The following is a 21,217-nucleotide window of genomic DNA, read 5'->3' on the forward strand; positions in this document are numbered from 1 at the left end:
TTCCGCCCGCTAAGCCAGGCCCGTAACCAGTGGAGAGCCTCGCACAGTCCTGGCCCTCTCCTTTCTGCCTGTCACCCACCGAGAAGCATCCCACTGCAGCTACAGGACAGAGGGCACCTTAACCAGCCTGGCCCTAGAGCGACTGTGTGGAACTACCCCCCAGTGACAGGCACAGTAAGAAAGATATTTTTGTTATCTTAAGCCTCTGAGATTTGGGGCTCGCTTATTACTGCAACGTAACCTAGCCAAGTCTAACAGAGCAAATTACCGTGTGAGAAAAATAGCTTAACTCCCTTTAAAAATGGAAATAACTTGCCCTAGACAATTTGGCTCAGTGGATAGAGTGTCAGCCTACGGACCAAAGGGTCCCGGGTTTGATTCCTGTCAAGGGCACATACCTGGTTGCAGGCTCCTCCCTAGCCCGGGCCCTGGTCGGGGCTCATGCAGGAGGCAACCAATCAATGTGTTTCTCTCACATCGATGTTTCTCTCTGTCTTTCCCTCTCTCTTCCACTCTCCCTAAAAATCAATGGAAAAATAGCCTCAGGTAAGGATTAAAAACAACAAAAAAGGGCAGTAACTTATAAAAATAAGAAAAATTAAAATGACAATGCCAGTTTTAGTGGGGCTATAGGAAAATAGGAATGTATTCTAACACTGCTAATAGCCTTCATGGAAAAATCTGGAAATACAGAACAAGGCTGATAATAGTTACCGACCTCTAACCCAGCAGTCCCACTTTGGGGAATATGCCTCAAGCAAATAAACTCAAAGAAAAATAGCTTGAACAAAATGTTCATCTCAGTAATATTTATAACAGCAAAGACTGGAGACAAGTCAAATGCTCGTGAACTGAGAAAACATGGTGAGTTGACAGAATGGACGCCACACGGCCATTATAAAGGACAAGCAGGTGAGCCGTTTTATATGCGAAACTGGGTATAAGCAAAGAAAAGCAGAGTATAGCAGTACATAGACATTCATTTCACAAACTTTACAGGCAAGGACTTCCTTCTCTCAGTATTTTCATTTTTGTAGCCAAGTGAGGTAGACGCTCAAATATTTGCTAAGTGACTGAATGTCTGAACCAACAAATGACCAACTGTGTGAGAGTGGGGGAGGGAGGTGTACAAGGGATGGAGAAGACCGTGGTGACGCAGGAAGTCTCCTTAGCCTCATTTGTGTAAAGTGGCTTCAGTGGTCCATTTTAAGACGCATACATATTTGCACGAGGGAAAGGGAAATCATACTCACACATAACAAAGCTGGATTCATGTTCAAGAGAATGGGTCATGCATGACTTTACACAAAGGAAAACTCACTAAACTCCCAGCTCTCCAACACTAGGAAGGAGTCCTCAGCAGTGTTGCCTCTGAAGTTCAAGGAGAGGCTGGCAGGCCACCTGCCAGTGTTAGGCAGAGACAGAAGTGGGATCAGGCCCCCACGAGGTCGTGCCAAAGTGCCAGAAGAGTGGTGGACACACAAAGAAGACTCATCATTCAGACACCTGGACACTTTCTCAATTGACTAATATTTGTAATCATAGAACCTCCTTCCATAACTATAAACACCATGTGTCTTCCTTTGGACTAGTAGTTGCATTAATGGGGAAAATTTACCAGAAATTTAAAGAGCAGTCATACTAAGTTGTCTTTCACCAGACACTAAGCCAGCTTTTTAAAAAAATATGTTTTTATTGATTTCAGAGAGGAAGGGAGAGACAGAAACATCAATGATGAGAGAATCACTAATCGGCTGCCTCCCACACATCCCCCACTGGGGACCGAGCCCCAAACCCAGGCATGTGCCCTTGACCGGAATCGAACCCTTCAGTCCACAGGCTGATGCCCTGTCCACTGAGCCAAACCAGCCAGGGCTAAGCCACCCTTGAGTAACTCATCCCAGGTTTCATCACATGAATGGGGAGCGGGCTGGAGTCCTTCTCACATTGATTCCCACCCGCACCCTCCGGATACTCACTTCCCCTTCTCCACAATGTGAGGGTGGGCTAGATGAAAAGGGTCTTTGCAGTTCTGATCTCCACCACCCTAAATATGGAAAAGGATATGACCTCTAGTCACCAAAACCTAAAGAGTACGTATGAGCCACAATTAAACACATTCAACAGCTCTGGCTTCTTCTGCCCCACATACGCAAGCCTTCTACGCTGATGGCCAGGCAGTCACATTCGACAAAGACTCACTTTATGGCTCTAAAGAACAAGTGTACATTGATTTGCCACCAAGTCAACCCAGGAGGAGTCCCAACACGTAAAGTAAAGCTGCCTGCCAAGGACAGAGCGGCGTCATTCCAACATAATTTTAGAATCCCTTCACACAGCAGCATTACACTCTCTCTCTCTCTCTCTCTCTCTCTCTCTCTCTCTCTCTCTCTCTCTCGGAGTTGGTGGTCAGGGTTGGAGAGGACATGAGGACGTGTCAGCTCATCACCACCACTACCTACCCCATTCCCTTCAGGGTGTCCTGCATCCTACCCACAGTGCCTAAAACAAGTGACATAGATGGCCACAGATACGACAGCATGTCTGATGAAGCTGCGGGGAACTGGGCTGTCGAATCGGGCACCTTCATTTTATCTTCACTCCCTGAGCTCTTGGTGCAGCTCCACCACCGCCAGCTATTAAGCTACATCAAACCCTTCCCGAGGATTCCTTCTCTCGGTCAGAAGCACTTGCCCAGTGGGATACTTCTTCCTTGAGCTGCAAGTTTTCCAACTTAAGACACACACTTAAAGCCTAAAAAAAGAAAAGTCACGGAGGCCCAGATGAGACAGAAAGGTTCTCTGGCAAAAGCAGAAGGGAAACTATAGACTGGATCGGGAGGCTGTCCTTTGTTCAGGCAAGAAAATGGGGGCATTCACAGGGGCAGACGACAGGAGAAATGCTGACCCCCGAGAGCTGGCGGTCAGGAGGCCACCTCCGAGGTCTGCTGAAGCAGGTTCCCAAGATTCACAAAGGGCATATTAACAACTGCATGAGTCAGAGTGGCCTCGGGTCAACCACTTCAGCTCTTTCAACCCCTCCACTTTGAGGCAGTCCTTCCAGATGCAGGACTTCCTGTCACACAAAGGGCCTCTGTGGGCAGTTCCCCGCTGCCTCTTTTCCTGCAGAGCGAGGCACTTCCGAGGTTCTTCCCTCCCTCAGTCCTTCTGAGCGCACCTCCCTGCTGAATCCTTGAGAAAGGACTGCAGGCCGGCGTCCCCCACCTGAAAGCTAGAGGCAGCGAGAGAGTAATACCAAAGAACACGGCGCTCCCGGGTAAATCTAGGTCTCTGAAATGTGCATCTGCGATTCTCTAACAAGACATGCTGGTGTGCCTGCTGAATGGCCCAGTCACCTCCGCAAACTACCTAAGAGGTCTGTGATTGATGCTGCTTATCTGTAAAATGGAATCCAATCTGTCTTCGAGGTTCTGAGGATCCAATGGCATCTGTCTGAGACCTGGCACAGTGCCAGTGCGGGGCCTTCAACAATCGGTCACAGTGCCAGGCTGGTGGTGGTGACTACGGGCCAGACTCCGTCAAACAGGCCAGGCACAAGCACTGAGCATTCCCCTTCCCACGGGGTTGACAGACACGGACACAACCTCCTCTAACACAGAGAGTGCAAGTATTCAAAGAGAATTCTGCACAAAATGCTATAGGAACAGACAGGGGGGTCCAGAAAGGGTGCACGGACTGACATTTCCGCGGGAACTCATGAGCTGGAGGGACAGGCACCTCAGGTAGAGGACCCTGTATGACAAAGAGAAGGATACACACCAGTTCAGTGCAGGGTCACACAGGGCCTTGAGGCAGGTCCTAGGAAATGGCTCTGGCTTCTAAGCAAAGGGGAGAGAGAATTTACAAAGGGCAGGGTGCCCATGGGCACATCGCTGGGTGCCAGCCTGAGTCGCTCATTACACTGCAAGAAGAGAGACCTCTGCTCCGTCTACCTACCAGCACGTGCCGACCTGCCACCCACCACAAGAAGGCTAGGAAACCACTGACGAGAACTCACGCCCATCAGAGCTCTGTCAGGAAGTGAACGGCTCAAATACTTCTCAAGCAGTGCTATGAATATGTGCCTTTGAAGTTAAAATAAGTCACACAAACCACAAAAGGATTTGGTTTTTAAGTAGGTGTTTATGCACTCAACTATGGTGCTACTTCCTCAAGAAACTATTCCGTTTCATTCAAGTGTACAAGCTGGAGCCAACGTCTTCTGTTTTAGCGAAGGACATAGGGCCAGTTTGGACCTGGTGTGACAAACTGACGACTAGTTCTAACCTGACAGTGATTTTATTTTTAAAAAGTTCATATAACATGAAGGCCTATCCAATAATTTGAAAAAATAAACAGGGCATCTACTTATCAAGCAACGATCTAAAACTGATGAGCTAAAACCAAGCATAATATAGCAAAAGTTTCCCTTAAACAAGGAGAACAGAGAGAGCCCATGGTTTGAACTAGCTGTGACAGCTACCAGTTTTAACTTGTAAGCCTCATTCTTCTCATTGATAAAATGGGGATAACCATGGCTGACTTACTGCTCGGGGAAGTTGTAAGTAATCTAAATGGCACATTATACGTAAATGTCTAAACACACGAGGCACTCAGCAAATGCCCATCTATACCTGCTTGTCCCCACTACACTCCTCTCAGTCTCTCTGGCCATGACGCATCCCATAGGGCACATGTCACTTCAGCAAACAAGACTTACATGCTCATTTCTCACTTGTGCACTGAAAACTCCAGGAATACAAAACAAACGCCTGCAATATTAAGCTTCCTATATTTTTTTTCATGATGCTACCTGCCTAATATACATTTCCAGTTACCAGGTTACAAAGAAGAAAAATTTATGCTATTTCTATTTATGATACAACTAGGGGCCCAGTGCACGAATTCATGCACCTTGAAAGGAACTGTGGGCCGCAAGATTGTGGTGGGCACAGGGATGGGTCTCGGCCCATCCTCCATGACCCGCCCGACCCCTCCTGCCGTGGTCCCCTGTCTGCTGGCAGCCCCATTCGCCCTGCCACTGCTCCCACGCGCTGACAGCACTGGCCCCACTCACACCCGCTGACAGTAAAGGAATTAAAGAGTGATGTGAGTGGCGGCTGCTGCCCTGATCGCCCTTCAGGAGCAGGGGGAGGTGGAGAAGCCCTCAGGGGCGATCAGGACCAGCAGCTGCCGCTCGCACCCACTGACAGCGCAGAGTGATCGGGACCGGCACCAGGCGCCGGAAGCGGCAGCTCCGGTGCTGGCTGTGGGTGTGAGCAAAGCCGTCACCGGCAGCAGGTGCGAGAGGCGGCTGCCAGCCTTGATTGTCCCTCAGGGGGAGGGGGAGGTAGAGAAGCCCTGAGGGGTGATCAGGGCCTGCAGCCGCGGCTTGCACCCACTGACAGCAACAAGCAATCAGGGCCGGCGCCAGGTGCCAGTAGCGGGTGCGAGTGGTGGCTCTGGTGCCAGCAGCGGGTGCAAATGGGGCTGGCACCAGCAGCATGCACAAACACCAGACAGGACTGTGGTGCATGGGAGCAAAGAATTTTCAGTAACCACCAAAGGCTCGCCCCAATGACAGCGACCGGCACCCCGCCTTGGTCTGGTGTCCCCGCTCACCTGCTCCACCATCCTGCTACGGCCGATGCCCGCCATGTTCCGCATGCACCCCCTGGTGGTCAGTGCATGTCATAGCAACCGGTTGTTCAGTTGTTCTGTCATTAGGTCTATTTGCATATTAGGGTTTTATATATATAGATGCCCAACTAGCATAAATATTATCTAAGAAACCCTGAAAATGGCTTGGTTACTCTCTTAACTTCAATTATAATACCAAACACCGACATAAACATACATATCACATACAAGTACATGCACAGACACCCACCATGCCTCCCCCACCCTCTCTCTCTCCTTCTCTCCTCATAAACACCCTTTTTTTCTTGCTCTCTCTCTCTCTCACACACACACACACACACACACACAGCCTTTCCTTAATAAAACAGTTGTCAATTTGGCTGTCTTAATTAAGAAATAGCCTATGTCCCAAATTTTTAAACATTTCCAATAAAATATATAATTTATTCTGAAAAAATGGGAAAATGCTAAGTCAAAACAGTGTTTATTATTTTATGCATATTTTCCCCAATATTCTAAAAACATTTACTTTCTGAGTCCCAGAAACCTTGCTAAGAGCTGGGGGAAGGGAGTGAAATAAATCCATCATAAGACAGGGCTCTGCAGTCCATGAGCGCACAGTATAGCAGCAGGAAAGATAAGTCAAGGTCACATCTGACTAGGCTGGGAGGGAGGGAGCAGGGAGCGAGGGAGGGAGGAGGAAGGAGAAGCCTGCTGCCTGCAGCCCAGTGAGTGTGAGTTTGAGGTGCTCCAGCTGGAAAGACAGACTGAGTGCACAGATACTCTGTAGTAGCTAAAACACCAAACACTTTAGCTTAATTAAAAATGCATGTTTAAGAGTGGTGCCTGCCCAGAAAAGAAGTCTGGAAGGCATAGCCAAAGTGTGTGAATTCTTACACTCAACAAAATGTAATGAAGGCGTGTGATGTGCCAGGCACAAGGGGTACAGGGGTGAAGGAGAGTGGGAAAGGCCCTGCTGACGGTCAGGCCCAGAACACCTGAAGACAGACCAGTACGGAATGTAGTGGCAGGTGGGGTGAGGGTTGGGGCACACAGTGGTCAGGAAGATTTTCCTGAGGAGGGGACATCTGAGCAAATACTTGAACAAATGTTAACTTTTCTCCCTTCTCTGGATGGTGGAATATGTGAGTTTGGGGGTTTTCTTTTTGCGTACCTGTATTTCTTAATTTTTCTACCCTAAGAATATACTAGTGAAGTTTTTTTAAAAGATATTTTTATTGATTTCAGAGAGGAAGGGAGAGGGAGAGAGACAAAGAAACATCAATGATGAGAGAGAATCATCGATCGGCTGCCTCCTGCACACCCCACACTGGATTTCGAGCCCGAAACCCAGGCATGTGCCCTGACTGGTAACTGAACTGTGACCTCCTGGTTCATAGGTCGATACTCAAGCACTGAGCCACGCCAGCCAGGCCTAGTTGAGTTACTTTTGAAAATCTAAAAGGAAAATAAGGCACCACTAGGCACCTTCCACAATTTCCAAAGCATGAAATTCAAGCCTTTCCGGTAAAGGAACTCAAGTTCCTTATCTTCAAGTTACAGATAACTGGCTTGGGTATCACTTACACTCACCCAATCCCAGTGCCCACATGCCTTTCAGTCTGTCCTACAAAGTCCCCAGGCAACACCTTCATGGCTGTGTGAGAACCAGTAGGGCCCAGGGCTCCGAGATATGCACACCCGTTTCCTAGGCAACCCCCTTCTTCCCTGACTTTACTTCTCCAGTACAGACCTCTCCCTGGAGCTCCAACTCCCACATAACCCAGCCACTGGCTCAGGACCCTCTCCTGGGCAGTTGAGAGACGTCTCAGACGCACTGCCCAACATTTACTTTCTGCTCCCCCACCCACCCACTCATGGGCTCCTACCCTAATCTTTCTCCTTCAGTAAACAGCTCCATCATCTTCGCAGCTGCCCAGGACTCTGCCCGGGCGTCATCCCTGACTCCTCTCCTTCCCTCACACCCGACATGCCATCAGCTCCACCTTGAAACAGGGCCAGAATGTGGCCACCTCACACTACCTCTGTTCAGCTACCTGGTTCAAGCCACCAAACTCAAAACTTGCCAAGAGCTCTCCATCATACTTTCCTACCCTTCCCTCTCTGACCTACAAGACCCCATGCTATCTGGCCCCAGCTTCCAACTTCAGTCTCAGCTCCTTCCAATCCTGGCTCCTGACTCCTCCAGCCACCGTGACCTTCCTGTGGGTCACCAAATGCACCAGGCTTAGCCCCAACTTTGCATTGGCTACCCCTGTGCCAGGAACACCCTTCCTCCAACATCTGCAGGCTGTGCTGCCTGCCTTACATCACCAGACATCTGCTTACACATCACCTTCTTCTGAAGAAAGCCTCCCCTAATCCATCCCCATTCCTCTGACACTCTGCCCTAACACTTACCCCACAGGCCAACTTACATATTGTCTCTTTCCACTCACCAGAATGCAAGCTCCTGAAAAACCAAGTCCTTGTTCAACTTGTATCCTTAGCATTGATGTATAACAGGCGTACAATAAACATGTCTGGAATTAATGAGTCAAGGAATGTGCTAGGCTCTGGAGTAAACACACAGTGTGACAGAACAGACTTCTGTTTTCAGCAGCAAGGAAAAGCAGGTATCTTAATGACTCTCCTGCTGCAAAATTAAAAAAGCTGAACAAAATATATTTACATCACTGAGTTGGCATAAAATAAAGAGAGATAGAGACACTAAAAACACAAATTTAAAGAAGCGACCACAGAATAAAAGTAGATAAATCAGGTTTCTTTCTGAAATAACAAAGGAAGAAAAGATAAAAGAAAAATTAATAGACGTGGAGAAAAAGTGAAATATAACTTATATCTAATGAAGTTCCAAAAAAAGATAACATCAAGAATGGGGAAGAAGCAATATCTAAAGATAATTTTTCAGACTAAACCACAAATCAAGGAAGCCCAATGAACTCAAGCAAGATTTTAAGAGAGAGAGATCCATACCACAATTAAAGCGAAACTGTAAAACCTCAAAGTTATGGAACAAATCATAAAAGCAGTCAGCAGAAAGGTCACAAAGAATGGCACCTGAACTAAGAGCAAAAGTGCAAGTCAGAAGACAATGGAATCATGTATATTATATGCTGAGTAACAATGACTGCCAACTAAGAATTCCATTCCCAGCAAAACTAGTTTTTAAGAACAAAGAATTAGGCATTTTAAGACAGATAAAATATATACCACACCAAAAAATCTTCACAGAAAAGGAAATTTTAAAGAATATACTTTAGGCAAAATGAAATAATCTGAGGTGAAAAGCTTGAAGCACAAGAAAGATGGTAAGTGAATATACTGGTAAATATATGGATAAATCTAAACAGCATTGACTGCATGAAACACAACATCTAATTTTCAGAATTAAACAATTCAGGAAAGAAATACTGGACAAGGTGGAAGGAAGTGTGGAGTTAAAAGGATTTAAATCCTTTCATTAGTCAAGGGAAAAGTAAAGACATTACTTTAAATTTTGTTAAATGCGTTAAAATATCTAGGATAGCTACTAAAGGACTAGACAGAATTTAATTTCTAACTTAAGAAAAAAGAAATGCAACGAAGGGGGTGAGGAGTAACAACAGGATTCAAAACAAAAGAAGGCAAAAAACACTTCTTAAGTTACATAAATATCTAACCACTATGTTGTACGCCTGAATCTAATATAATATTGTATGTCAACTGTAATAAAAAATAAATAAAAATAATCTAAAAGAATTTTTTTAACTCACCAGAAAAACTATAGCAACTAGAAGGCACCAGAACAAGAAAAGGCTGCATCTATGTAATACCATTCCTATTTATATTGTACTAGAGGTATTAGCCGATGCAATAAAGAAAATAGTAAAAGATGTAAGAATTAGAAAAGAAAGAAAACATCATTATTTGTAGCTGATAGGGTTTTCACAAGCTTGATGGACTGCTGGGATTTCAGAGCTACAGTGCTGGGGGCTCTGTGCAGTGGGTCTCATTTACCATGAGGGAAATACCATTGTAATCCTCACTTGACAGATAAAGAAACTGAGACTCAGACAGGTGGAATATCTTGCCCAAAGCCCTCTGGCAAATAAATAACTACTTTTGAAATTAAATCTCTCTGTCCCCAAAGCTTAACCACTATGCCTGCCACAGAGTGAGAGACAAATGATGAGGATACCACCTACACTCTCCCAGACGCAAGGATGACTGTGATTACAAGCGCAGTGGAGTACAAGGAGGAGATACTGACCTGAAGGAAGCCAGGGAAGAGAGCCTGAGGCAAGATCTGAAGCTTGCAGGGAATGGGTTTCTTCAGCATTTTGACTTTTCTAACAAAGACATCATGGACCAGATAAATAGTTTGGCAAAGCTTTTCCATGTCTTTCCCAATGCCAGCTGGAATCCATTTATTGACCACTGGTTTCAAATCATTTGCACCTCTCGGCTCATGATGTCCATCATCTTCTTCTGGGTTTGGTGGACCTGCTGATGCTGAGCAAAGAAGTCTTCCAAATCTGATCATTGCTTTTTTCAATATAACCAACACAGAGTAGATGAAGGAACTAACCACCAGTAGTCTTGACATCAATGAGCTTGGTTTGCCATTTTTTGACCATGGAGCACATTCTGTCACAAGTAACATCCATGCGATGAAAATTAGGTAGTGGTTGCCCTGAACAGCCTCAGTAATTGTCTTGACTTTTCTAAATCCAACTTCATAGTTCTGCAGATCAGTTAGGCTCACTTCAAAAACACGACTCTTCTCCAGCTGGGGTGGCTCAGTGATTGAGCATTGAACCAGGAGGTCACAGTTCAATTCCGGGTGGAAGCATATGGCTGGGTTGCAACTCAATCCCCAGTTGGGGCATTTAGGAGGCAGCCAATCAATGATTCTCTCTCATCATTGATATTCCTATCTTTTGCTCTCTCCCTTCCTCTCTGAAATCAATAAACATATATTTAAAAACACACACACACAACATGACTCTTGAGCCTGCAAAGTGTAGCTCAGTGACTAAGCATGGACCCATGAACCAAGAGGTCACTGGTTCGATTCCTGTCGGGGCCCATGCCCAGGCTGCGGGCTCCATCCCCAGTAGGGAGCATACAGAAGGCAGCTGATGGATGTTTCTATCTCTCTATCCTGTCCCTCTCCTTTCCTCTCTCTAAAATCAATAAAACATATTTTTTAAAAAACACAATCCTTGAGATCATCAGATGTGATTTTGGCTCCTTGAGTTCTGTGACCAGTGTTTTTCCAACATTTCTTATACTGAACACAGAAGTTGTTTTCATGTCATGTCACACCAATCTTCCTTGGAAAATGAATGGACTACTTCCTTTTTGGCTCCCCTTTTGCTGCCTTCTGTAAGGCACTTGTTCTCCTTGGGGGGGGGGGGGGGGGGAGGATAATCTTTTATTTTGGAAACAAATCAAAAGGGGGTTAGGAAATGAAGCACCTTAAGCAATGCTCTCTTGAGACTTCTTTTCAAGACCCCAGAGTCTTCACAGACATAACTTGGGCTCAAAAACATTTTCTTTCTCAGAGCCAAGAATGGCCAGCAAATAGTAGGGATTAGAGGATGGGGAGGGTGGGGAGATTGGTGCTGAGAGTAAGACACTGCCCTGCCGGTGTGGCTCAAGCGGTTGATCATCGACCCAGGAACCAAGAGAATAAGGCACTGGTTCTTGCAGACCGCCATGGTGCTGCTCAGAGAGCCAACAGGCTCAAATATGCCATATTCTTCCTGACCTCCTTGCCTCTGCATATACTGTTTCTTCCATCTCTCGTGTGACTGAAAACCTTGTCTCCAAAACACACTGCCAAACTGTGATGTTTTCCTAGCCTCCCCCATTCTTCACGGCAGAATGAGGTCCCTATAACTCTAGATGACTCATCACCCCCCGCCCGCGCCCCCCCCCCCCCCCCCCCGATCTACCCCACTGGACTGTGAGCTTCTCCGAGGCTAGAACTCGACAATCATGGATCTCAGGGCCGAGCACAGTGCCTGACACAGACTGACGAAACAGAACTCCTTTTTTTTCTTTTTCTTTTTTTAGAAAGTAAGTATCCATCTGTATAAATAAATGTATATTGTATTTAAGAGGTAGTAAGACTTCCCATTCTCATTTCTTCTTTCTCTCATAATGTGCAGCAGCAGGTAGAAAGATCTCTCCAAGGTTGCCCCAAAGCCCAGAGGAGCGAATGTTCTGGTAGACCTGGGGCTCTGCTGATGGGGGCCGGGCCACATGGGAGCAATGCTAGCACCAGGCCCGGTCACCTCTGTACCACTCATTCACGGTCTGGTTGGTGATGGCCAGGTATAGAGCAAAGCACAGGAAACCACCCAGGAGGAAGCTCGGTACAACAACAAAACCCAGAATGAAGACAATCCTTGGGAAGGTCAGGAAAGGTACTGACAAAGATGGTGTCGGTAACTTGGAAGTATCCAACATCATCAAGATTAAGTCTCCAGGTACAAGTCTGACACCACCACCAACTAGACTAGAAACACAGTGCACACAACGAGCGTGGTGGCAGCTGAGGCATTCACCGTCAAGAGGCAGATGAGGAAGGACCTGGCATTCCAGGCCCCGATGCACAGCGATGGGAAGAACGGTGCACACACTGGGCCGCACACTGCAGGGCCTGGATTGCGCTGGTCTCCTCAGATCACAAGCAGAGCACCTCGTGTTCTCTGGGAACATCACTTCATGGAATTCATAACCATGAAGAAACAATCATTTGTTTGCTTTTGTTATGGTACCAGGGTCGGTTACACAACTTAGGGTGAAAAAAAACAGGTTTACAATCAGCAGCAGATAGGGTAGAAGAAGGTAATACAAAGAGAAGTCCAGCTCTTGACAGTAGCCAAATATTTTCCGTGTATTCAGTATAAACCATTCCTTGCAAGATGAGGTGCAGGATAATGAAGGTGTGGTTTCGGGTATGAAAGAGGAAATGAAGCAATCTTAGCATGGCTCTCCGAAGGCATTCTGGAATTATATAGGGAAATATCTGTGTCTTCCCTGATTGGGCCTTTCAGGTAATGGGTTTTCGAGCAGATGTAGAGCATAACACCACCCATCAGCACCAAAGCCCAGCAGAACAAGAGAACCAGATCCATCCTGGGGATTTTCTCTTGTTTAGATAATTTTCAGCAACAGCCCTGGCATTCCCCCTCCCAACAGTTATGGAGAATTCAAACAATGTCTCCTGTGCAGTGGCATGCGCCTGGCACACAGGTGACACCCAAAGCTGCAGCAGTCCTCACTGCTCCAGGAGGCTGAGTCTGGCTCCAGGAGCGACCAGCTGCGCCATGCTGGTGCCTCCACGGCATACCCTTGAACTCTTTATTTTTAAGAAAAATCTCTCTCCAAAGCCCTTCGTGCTTGAGGTAGCTCATTATACACCTATGCCAAATGGTACTCACTTAGCTTAGAAATTAAATGAAAAGAATGAATGCACCCATGCAGAAAGGAACAATGGATCCAGCCAGCCGGCATCCAGGCGGACTGCCCCTCCAGGCTGTGACCTAATGGAAACGAGCCCAGAGCTCGCTCAGGTGCCTGCGTGTCCCTGCGTGTCCATCAGTGAGAGCAGTCAGGTGGTGGGATGATGACAGCTCATAGAAACCTCACACGATGATTTTTCATCAAGATGACAGCTTCTACCATCCCAAATCAAACTCTTCAACGTCAGCAGTTTACTGGATGCACCAAAGAATAAATGAAATGCCTTACAGTTCAACATTAAATACACAAAGATTTCTCCTCCCAAAGTGATCCTGCTGCTTGCCTGCATGGCCTCATGGTCTCATACATAACATTCTCAGAGGTAAATTAACAAAGTCAATAGGTATTTCGTCATTAGTTCACTGTGCCCTGTGCTATTTTTTTCTTTATGTGTCTTTTCTTTATGGAAAAGAACCATAACGAGAGCAATTCATTGTTCCTAAATTGCCCTGTGCTTCATTTATTTTGCTAAACTAGCAGTAGCAATATGTGTCAGAAACTTGAGAATCAAAGACAATTCCAAACTGGGAAGTGCAACATTTAGCCTGTCAACTACATCAACAACATCATGTCAAGTAAGCATTTTTCAGCAAAATCATTCTCCCCTGATCTCCCTCAAGGACTCTGCTGCAGAACAAATCCCAATGGGAAGCAAGACTGAATATAAAATTTAGTCTTCACGTTAACAAAAAGAAATTTTAAATCCTGTACTATTGTGATGGCCACTGGCAAACATTTCAAATTCAGAATACGTCCTGTTAGATTCTTTAAGTCATCCAGAAATAGAACAATATGCTTTGTGAGACCACATCAAGATTCATGTCTTATAATTCACAAATGACAGTCTAATGAGAAAAAAAATTTAGGCCAGATTCCCAGGGCTGAAGGAAACGTTAAATAGACAGCTACTCTGTCATTTGGTATCGAGGCAGAACTGTGAGATGCAAATGCATTTAGACCAGCCTGGGGACACATGACTGTAGTGCCTTCAAAAGCAATCTCTACAGATAGACACCATGCAACTCACTCACTAATTCACTCAGACCTCTTTACCCCGCTCTAGGGCCTAGGATCTACCTGGGATACTGGGAGGCGTTTCTTCAACCTAGAGGAGGTTCTAACGGCACCCTACAGGCCTGGAGAGAAGGCCTGAGCAGAGTGGACGTGAGGAAGACCCCGATGACACCACCAGCACAAACTCTGGTCCAACAGCAACCCGTCCTGCAGCCAAGTCAGCACCGCATCACCCCGCAGATCTTTAAATTTCACAGGCATACCAGAGTATACACTAATGTGGGCAGAAGCGAGGGGCAAGGAGGAATATCAAATACTACTTACTGACTGGGACAGTTATATATTAATGACATATTTATATATACATATTTATGCATATATGTTAAGAAGGCAAATTATATATTAAGTAAAGGAAGTCAGTTAAAATATTCTATACTTAACATGTACTGAAAATATAGGGTGTCCCCCCCAAAAAAAGGTATACACACTTTAACAGCTGTTAATTCATTTAAGTTTCACTCCTTTTCAGGTTTAACTGATTTGAAATAATGGGTGAAGCCAGACTAAAGCTTTGAACAAATAAAATTTATCCTAAAGTGACACTAGACATTTTTTTTAATGGGGACACATAAAAGATAAAGTTTAAGGTACAAACCCAGCAACAATCAACAAACTGAGGGCACACAAATACCGAACGAAATGATTCTTGATGTTTGCGATTCCGCTGTTTCATGTTATCAGCAATGGCTGGACCAAAACGGTCATAAGTTTGAAAACAGGCATTGACAAAAAAAATTATTCATTTCTGTAGCTTCTTTTAAGTTTTGAAAAAGAACTGTATGCTAATAACCACTGACTTTATAATCATTTAAAGTGTGTATATTTTTTGGAACACCCTGTATATAAGAATGATTGGGGAACAAAGGTGACTAGATTAGGGGAGCAGTGAACTTTCTCCATCCCTGAAGCGGGCTCCTCACCTTCCTTAGCCGGATGGGTCCTCTGGTTCACCAAATGCAAGCGGCTTCTCCGAGGATAATGACAGCACAGACGACCAGAACACCAGGAGGGAAGACACAGCTCCAACCTATTGCGTAAAAACAGTGCTCATGTTTCCTCCTTCAGTCTCAGGTTTTATACATTCGAATAGGTATAAAGTTATTGACCACAACTTCAAGTATAATTAAAATATTTAAGAAAATGCCTGTTTTCCTACAGTACATTTGTTTCAGAAATTCTTCAAGGCATGTATACTCTATACACTTCAGAAAATACGAATAAGTGCTTTCCATGAACCTCCCCCAAGGCATTTTAAGGTGACTAGACAGAAGGAGCCACACTGAGGTCTAAGAACAGTCACCCACTGTTCTCAGTACGCCTCTATTTGCATCTAATTCCCATACTTGACTTTCAGAAAGATTCAAATTTGATTTTTAGGAGAGACTATTTTTAACTGATTCTGGAAAGTGGTGGGTAGATCCGTTTTTTATCAATTTAAATCATCTCCTCCTTTATTTTTATCATAATGTACTGTTTTATAGTCTGAAAACCTGGGTCGGTGTAGACTTAGAGTGGCCAGAGTAGACTTAGAGTGGCCAGAATTCCCTAACCGGGGCTGAAATGCTCCCAGAGTTCAGGCTTTTCCTTTCACATCCTGAGAAATCTCTTTCAAAGAAAAATCGAATTCCTTTGTCTGTTTCTTTTATTAGTTGTGATTTTATTAAGTTTGGATTTCTCATCTAGCAGTTAATCATATAGCAAGGTTCATTTATAACAATACCAGTTAAGACCTACTTTACTAGGGGAGAAGTAAGAAAAACACTATTTCATAATCTCTCTCAGAGGAAGAAATTTCAATGCTCTTTGTGGCTTGAGGTAATTCAAGTACACCTATGCCACTTAAGAAAATCTATAATAATAAAAGCGTAATATACTAATTAGACCAGACGACCTTCTGGATGAAGCGGGGCTGCAAGGGAAGCCCGTGTCCCGGGTGCCAGAGGGAAACCAGTGCCGGGAGCCGGGGAAGGAAGGCCTACTCTTGCACAAATTTCGTGCATTGGGCTTCTAGTTATTAAATAAAAGCTGAGTATTTGAAAATGAAACAAATAAAAATGGACTCATCAGAAGAAAAGAGCCATTTTTAACCTAGTCCTATTAATCTTGAGATAATGTGGATAAAGAAGATAAAGGAAAGGCCAATGACTCAGGCGTCAGGAGACCTGGGTTCTAGACTATCTCAGCTACCAAGCTGTGTGACCTTGGACAAGTCAACATGGCATTTTGACTCTTGGTCTTAATTCTTTTGTTTAAAAATAAATAAAGGACTGAATATATCGACTCCAAGAGCCATCACAACTTTAAATACCATGTCCCCACCTTTTTAATTATGCCACCAAATAAATAATAGAAGTATGTGGCTGGGAAAACAAAACACTACCGATGTATAAAAAGAAAGGGGGGAGGCTAATATTTACTACTGGCTTAAATCTCGGACCTGCAAGGCATGCTTTGGTTCGAAGTTCTACTACTTCTTTATTATTTTCATAAATGCAGCAGTTAAAGTTCATCTAGAATTCAGTAAGATATCGAATTAAGTAAGAAAGGATTGAAGGAAATGTTCAGAATTACAAGAGCAAGGGCAAAACTGATGGACATGATTAAAGTCTGAGGGAAATAGTATACATTTGGGGGAGTTCTAGAAAACAAAGTATGCGGCTCTAACAGTGTTAGACATATGCAAATCACAAGAAAATATGCTTCTCTGTGGGGCACAGACTGTACCGCATGGCACTTTCTGGAGAACAGAAAGAGGAGACTGCCTCTCCACTGTTCACAGCAATAGGTAATCCAATAAACACATTCACTCAGCAACGGGTCACTCACGTTATCAGGATTAGAGACCCGTCCCCCCCCCCCCCCCTACTGCAATGACAGTACTGCATAAATACAGGGGAAGGGAAGGGAGCCATCATTTTTCAATTCTAGAATAAGACTTCCAAGATAAGAAACAGATATGTATGTAAAGCTGCTCAGTTACTGAAGCAATAGAACTTTTGCATGTTGCTATCTAATAAAAATAAGAGCAAAGTGTCTAGTGACAGCTGTCGGATGGGACGAGGGCACAGGGTCCTGCTGAGAAAGCGCTGGCTGAGGAGGAAGGCGGAGGGGACTGCAGCAGCGCACGCTAATTCTGGCTGGGAGTCCAGTCGGGAGTAGACTGGCATAAAACAGCAATTTCAGACAACGGGAAAAGCTAATTTATCCGTTTTCTCTCACAAGTTCCACTTACATGCTGTAGATTAGATGAGGCTGTTAAGAGAGAAAATGGCAGCATGTAATGACCATAATGCTGAAAGTAGGGGGGTAACAGTTACCTCAAGTAACTCATTTAGCTACCCAGTAAGAAAAAAACACAGCTAGAAACATGGAAGCTAGCCTAAAAAACATGCCAAAGTTTCGAATTTATCCCCCCTATATTGAAATGAAGCATGCACATATGTTCTAAAACCAGAGTAAAAATTATAAAGCACAATCCTTCATTTGTTTAGGCCAAAATCTATACACCGAGAAAATCAAACACTGACGTTTTCTCAAAGCATTCTGCAGAAAACATTCCACACTGCGTAGTTAATATTTAACATCCTAAACATTTCTTTAGAAGCTGTAAAACTAGGTGAGCTAAAAAGGTAAGATTTCTGTGAAAACAATCACTCAGGAAAAAAAATAATGAAAGAAAATTTACTTTCAAAAAGGTCTACCTTAAAGGAAATGTCCACCTTAAATAGCACACTCACGTTTCTCTGTCAAATGCTGGCTTCCACTGCCTAACTTTGCAGCTCAGCTTCGGTACCTGCCTCCTTGCAACCCTGCTGGTATGTCTGACCTCGGCTCCCGGCGGAATCCCAGCCCATTTCATCATTTCCTGTTGGCTGCCGACTCCTTGCAGCTGAGATAAGGCCAGTCCCTGCACTGCTGCATTCGTCCTCCAGCACCAGCTTCTCAGACTGCAGCCCAGGGCCTTCTGGGACCATCACAAAAGAGCTTTCTTTTCAAACAGTGACCAAATAGGAATATTGGTCTTCCATGGACAATCAGAGAGACACGAGGTTTGAGAACAAAAGTCCTATTACCCCCCCCAAATCAAGTTGGAGTGTATACGTTAACTTATACCATATGTGATAGTCTCAGAATTCTTCTACTGAGGAGAAAAAGACTTGCTCTGTATCTAAGGAGCCAGGCGGCACAGGAGTTAACGTGACAGGGACTTACTTGCATGAGGTAATCTTATATTGTCCCTACTCCTCTCTGACTCCACACACCAAAGCAAAGCAGCTTGTTAGTGGGAAATGCAGGCTTGCTGCTGCAGAAAGGCAGGGGACCGACCCCGTCTCCCCGGAGCTCGCACAACTGACTCCCAAGAACCGGGGCCCTCAAATACACAAACGTGATCACCTAGAAGTAAACGCCAAACACAAAAACTCCTTACCTCCTAGAGTTTTACAAAGAATTGAAAGTAGAGGGGGGAAAATAAAATAATAATAATATAATGTTAGGCGAGGAAGAAGAGATCCTATATCTCCTCATTTTCAAATGGATGTGCCCAGAAGACTACTGTATACTTACTTCCCTCTAGCAAAAGTAAAGAGGAGGCACAATCTATGCTGCTTGAAGCCAGGATCGGACAAAGTGGGAGAGCATAGGGTAGGAAGAGGTCAGAGGGGGCACTTTTAGAGCAGTGTCCTATCTCTTCAGCTATTATAGGTGTGCTGTGTTTGTAAAAATGTATTGGTATTTATAATATGTGCACTTTTATGGATATATATTATGCAACAATATAAAAAATATAAACACTACTCAAAAGAGCAAATATTGAAACTCATCTGCAAAAACAGACAAGAAACAAGTATTCCAAGGGCTCAATTTCTCCAAAGTGCGCTCCTAGAAGATACATGTTCACCCCCACCCCGTGGCACCCTGGGATGGTGGCGGCCAGAACAGGATCAGACCATTCCCTCCTTGCAACATGGGCCTAAGGAGAAGTCTGTGACCAAGAGAAAATATGTAATTGACAAAAGAATATATTGCAAGAGGAAAGGGGAAATTTTGCTAAGTGGATATACTTGCTACCCAAATTTATTCAAAAATTTAAAAAACAGCCATCTAGTCTGACCTTATAACACTAAACAGAACAGTTAAAAATCTTCCTATAGCCAAAACCGGTTTGGCTCGGTGGATAGAGCATCGGCCTGCGGATTGAAGGGTCCCAGGTTCGATTCCGGTCAAGGGCATGTACCTTGGTTGCCGGCACATCCCCAGTAGGAGGTGTGCAGGAGGCAGCTGGTCGATGTTTCTCTCTCATCGATGTTTCTAACTCTCTATCCCTCTCCCTTCCTCTCTGTAAAAAATCAATAAAAAAAAATATATATTTAAAAAAAAAAATCTTCCTATAATCTGTGTTTAGAAAATTTTTAATGGAAAAACACCAATAAAGCAAAGACCATATCAATACAAGGCTTGATTACCTGACATATGAGAATATAATTCACCTTCTCTCTCCCCAAAAAAACAACGAAGAATTTGACCCAAGGCAGATTCCACTGTAGCTAAATCAATGACTCCCTTACAGAGGGCGCACCTAGGAGTAGGCGGCCAGCCATACTCCAGCAGCACCCTCTGGTCTGCAGAGGCCAGCACATCTCCCGAGGGTCTGCTGTGGGACAGACAGGATCAGGAGCTGGGGGTCTAATGGCCCTAAGAGTCATTTTGTCCTGTGACAGACACTAAGGCTGGAAAAGGCTGAGCTTCAGATCAAACAATGTTTCTAGAGACTACTTCAGTGTACCTGAGCACAGCACATGGGCAGTCTTTCTAAAACGAATGATCTAGTGGTTATATTTCACAGTACTTTAACTAAATTTAAGCAGCACCAAAAAAAAAAATGATATTTTCTTCCACTAAGAAAAACAAGCGTGTGAGTTCTGGCAAAGCAAACTGGTTGTCCACCTCTCCTTTTATCAGCCAGCAAGGCAGAAGACTCTTCTTGCCCGAGTCTCACTTAGGGTTCTTGGTCATAGCAACCATGCAAGGTAGATGTATTCGTTCTGTTTGTCTAACACCCTCATTCTCATTTTTTTAATCCAACAAACACAGGCTGCTTAATAAACATATATACAATGCTGCCTTTATTTAGGGTTAATCATGACCCATGAGCGTAAGTACTGCCACCTCCTCCATTTTCCAGGCGAGATAACGGAAGTACGGAGAGGTGATTTTACCTGCCCAGTACCCCAGAGCTAGTATGGCGAGGAGCCAGGATTTGAACCCAAGCAATCAGCCTCCAGAGTCCGGCTGCTAACCACCACAGCACACTGTCTCTCCATCCTGGCTTCCCTGAAGGATCACAACCAGGTCTTAGTAACATTTTTATTTGAACTAAATTAAGACTGCAGATAGCAGTGGGGCTATGAAGTGATGAGACCAGCTTTCCAGAGTGGCCAGTACCTGCAGCCACACCTCACAGTGGCAGAGGCTCGGGCAGCTCTCCCTCAGGTGCTGGGACAGAAACACTGCTCTAGGGAAACCCATCTGCTAACCTCTAGGGTGCAGGGACTAAACTGGTATTTCCAGTTCCAATCTGGTTTCTGTCACCAGACTTGGAACCGCTGGGCATTCATTCAACAAACATTAGTGCCAAGCACAGTGTTCGGGCCTCAGGGTCCCTACCCTGGGCTGCTCACAGTGCATGGCAGGCACAGGAGTAAATAAGTAAAACTGGCATGAGCTGATCAATGCTAGAGCCAGGTGCTGAGGGAACGCTGTGAAGGAGCAGTGACCCCGTGTGGGAAGCAGGGTCAGAGAAGGCTTCACGAAGGAGGGGACACAGTTGGTTCTCTGAGAGCTTATCACTGACATACTCAAAGCATGTGGATTAAGGCCAAAAACATTTCAGAAAGAGTCCAGCAAGTTAGTTGAAGACTACCAGTGCCATCCATTACCTCGGCCACGGCACACAGCAGCGGGGG

The 21,217-nt window shown here is 44.9% G+C and overlaps 1 protein-coding gene and 1 pseudogene across 6 annotated transcripts in view; both read right to left on the reverse strand.

Moving 5' to 3' along the window:
* Positions 1 to 21,217, reverse strand: part of PACSIN2 (protein kinase C and casein kinase substrate in neurons 2) — a 114,648-nt gene that overhangs the window by 47,564 nt on the left and 45,867 nt on the right. For 3 of the 6 annotated variants that reach the window (XM_070411255.1, XM_070411249.1, XM_070411253.1), the window contains exon 2: positions 15,173 to 15,279. The exons of 1 other annotated variant lie outside the window; for it this stretch is intronic. The gene's annotated coding sequence lies outside the window, so the exon portion shown is untranslated. Of the gene's footprint in view, positions 1 to 15,172; positions 15,280 to 17,953; positions 18,096 to 21,217 lie in introns of those variants that run through there. 2 more of the 6 variants (XM_070411250.1, XM_070411251.1) reach the window with 2 other exon arrangements.
* LOC139005804 (palmitoyltransferase ZDHHC4 pseudogene) lies at positions 11,598 to 12,838 on the reverse strand (annotated as a pseudogene).

This window comes from Myotis yumanensis, unplaced genomic scaffold, assembly GCF_028538775.1.
Source record: "Myotis yumanensis isolate MYYU_CA2020_CCGP unplaced genomic scaffold, mMyoYum1.0.hap1 SCAF_3, whole genome shotgun sequence".
Lineage (NCBI taxonomy): Eukaryota > Metazoa > Chordata > Mammalia > Chiroptera > Vespertilionidae > Myotis > Myotis yumanensis.